The sequence below is a fragment of the Cryptomeria japonica genome, chromosome 5, assembly GCF_030272615.1.
Source record: "Cryptomeria japonica chromosome 5, Sugi_1.0, whole genome shotgun sequence".
Taxonomy (NCBI): domain Eukaryota; kingdom Viridiplantae; phylum Streptophyta; class Pinopsida; order Cupressales; family Cupressaceae; genus Cryptomeria; species Cryptomeria japonica.
Genome location: NC_081409.1, coordinates 920820015 through 920823408, shown reverse-complemented (window position 1 = coordinate 920823408; position 3394 = coordinate 920820015).

Sequence of the window (3394 nt, the reverse complement as noted above, 5' to 3'; positions counted from 1 at the left end):
GCCAACAGCCTAGAGCTCACTACTCAATCACAAAATGGGAGTCACACTGACTACAGTTGGATGGTTAAATCCAATAAGAATGTACTGCACAAAATAGCATCTTCATATGCTAGATTCAGTACCGATGTAATGCTGATATGGTTCTACAAAAACCTAACTTCACCTTCAAATGATGTCTTCGTGTATACCTCTGTTTAATCTCGCATATACCTTCACACAATTCTTCTTCGCATTCCACATTCGATCTTACAAATAAGATCTTACATTTATACCATACCCTAAGACCAATTTTAGTTGGTCAGCTCTACAAGATATTACAATAAAAACATTTTACATACAATATAATATCTGATGCAATAACCGATTGAACATGTTAGCTTAATGCATTTACATCAATAATAAATCATCTCCATAGCGTGCCATGCTGATTTGGAAAAGATAAACCTGCCGGTGTAACCCTAGATAACCCTGGACCTATTTGCCGGTAAAAGAAAATATGTAAATATAAATATACCAATGATTAATTCTTCAAAACAAAGTGTCCACATGATGTCTTTGATATTACCAAGTGTCGGTGAACATTATATCTTGCCGGTGAACCATATACCAGTAACTGTGCAATAGTTACTTGCTTGCCGGTGAATGTTGTTGGATCTCCAAAGTGCTAGTTTTCAGTAGGTGTTGACATCAATGACAAAACCATACCAAAATACCAACACATTCAGGATGAAATTTTATTCAAGGGAGTTAAATTGTGCATACCTAAGAGTTCCATGAGAGAGAACCTAATCAAAGAGAAACATAGTGGAGGTTTAGCCAGAAATTTTGGAATTGATAAATCAATTGCATTGGTGAGTGAACAATACTTTTAGCCCCAAATTTTTATAAGGATGTTAAGAGATATGTGCAGAGTTATAGATTTTGTCAAGTTGCAAAATGTAGTAGTCAGAATGTGGGATCGTATAAACCTTTGACAGTACCAGTAAGACCTTGGGAGGATATAAGCATGGATTTTGTACTTGGATTGCCTAAGACACCAAGAGGGAATGATTCTATATTTGTGGTAGTGGATAGATTTTCAAAGATGGCTCATTTCATACCTTGTAAGAAGACATTAGATGCATTGCATGTAGCTGACCTATTTTTCAAAGAAGTGGTGAGATTGCATGGATTACCTAAGAGCATAGTTTCAGACAGAGATACTAAGTTTGTTGGCTATTTTTTGAGAACACTTTGGAAGAAGATTAAGATAGATTTGAAGTTCAGTTCTACTTTTCATCCACAAACTGATGACAGACAAAAGTAGTTAACTGGAGTTTGGGAAACTTGTTGAGATGTTTAGTGGGAGATAAAATCAGAATATGGGATTTGATCCTTGCACAAGAAGAGTTTTCCTATAACAGTTTAGTGAATAGAAGTACTGAGAAAATACTTTTTGAGATTGTTACCAGAGTGCATCATAGAGGAATAGAAGAATTGAGAGACATTAGCAGTGAAGACTGGAATAGTTGAGAAGCAGAAGAATTTGTAGATCACATGGAAACATTGCATATTCAAGTTAAACAACACTCAAAAGACATAAGGAATTTGAAGTTGGTGATTAAGTGATGGTATACTTGAGAAAAGAGAGATTCCCAGTTGAAACTTATAATAAGTTGCAGATGAAGAAGTTTGGACCTTGTAAGATTTTGAGGAAGTTCAGTTCTGGAAATGCATATGAAGTAGGGCTACCTAATAGTCTAAGTATTTCACCTATATTCAACATTGCAGATATTCATGAGTACCATGAACCATAATTCAGTGAGGATAATGTTGCACACCTTGTGAAATAATTTCCTCGGAAGGAACAAGATCAGGTTGAAGAGATTTTGGACAGTAGGATTGGGCGTAGTACCCAAAACAACCAGTAAAAAGAATATCTTATGAAATGGAAGAGAAGACCAGTCGAAGATTCATCTTGGATTTCTCAGGCAAAGGTAGACCACCTTGGTTTCCCTCTGACCTCAGCAAAGTGAGAGGCTCACTTTTTCATTAACCCTAGATGTCTGGTGTAGGAGAATCCCCGGTTCACAACAATCTGACATCAACCAAAAACATTTTCTTTTTAGTTTTGTTTTCTGTTTGTAGTTTCAATGTTCCTTTATTTGTGTCCCGGTTTTGGCTAATCGGATCTTGTGGAGTTGGATTATACTTGAAGACTTGATCATCTTTCGTGCTTTCAAACCACATCTCATTTGGATCACTTTTCAGCAAGATATCACTACTGGTTTCCATGACATTTTCTTGCTACTGGTTGTTCCTTTGTTACAGGTTTCCTAAGACCTATTCTGGTGATCTACCAAAATCCATTGAGTGAACTCACAATGTTGGTTCCCACTTTTTGCTACATCCTGATTTTTGCTGAAATCATACATTTCTTAGAAAATATAATGATTTAAGCTTTAAGAGGTCCCATTTGAAGTAATTAATTGAAGAGAGCTAGATCAAAGGCTCTTAGATCAAAATTTATTGGATATAACCTCTCTACTTCTAAATCATACTGGCAATGGAGTCTTCTTTGCATCTATCAAATGTTGATTAAAAACCAATTTTACATTATCTTTTGGGGGGTACAATGAATTCATTTAGAAGTTTTTTTTTTTTAAGTATTTAGTCCTTATTATAATCTTTCCAAATAGTATGATTTTTAATATATTTAATTTCATTAATATATTTTTATTTTATGTCTTATGAATGTAGTTTTTTCACCAAACATGAACTTCTTTGTTCAATGCATTGGGAAAAATAGTAAAGTAATTCAAAAAAAATCTAAAAAACATATGCATTAGGTATTGATGTCTTCTTTCTAACAAAAAAAATAAAATTCAATTTTGATATATATAGAACAAGCTATGTGTTCAAACATACACCTATACTAAATTATAATTAGTTGGACTTCAAAACTTAATAAAATAAAAAAATATTGAACATATCACTATCAAACCAACTGCATGCATTGGGTATTGATGTTACATACCAAAATTCAAAATAATTAAGTTTTTATCATTTATAGAAAAAAAGTTATGTGTTTCGGGATGCACATCACTCTTAAAAATGTTGTTTGTTGTAAAAAACTACTTTTTGAGGGAGATGGAAAAATCAATAAAATTTTATTAAAAAAAAATTGAAAAAAATAAATTTAGAATCTACAGACAAGATGTTACAAATCACTAGTTTACATCATCTTCAAATTTTTAACAGTTTAAAAGTTACAGGTGTCACAAAGTGAGGGTTGTTTTTCAAAATGTTCATCTAAGTGTCAATGTTGATCAAAAAGTGGGAACCAACATTGTGAGTTCACCTCATTTCGAATCTTGTGGAGCCTTGGACATTGATCTCGATATTTCTTGGCATG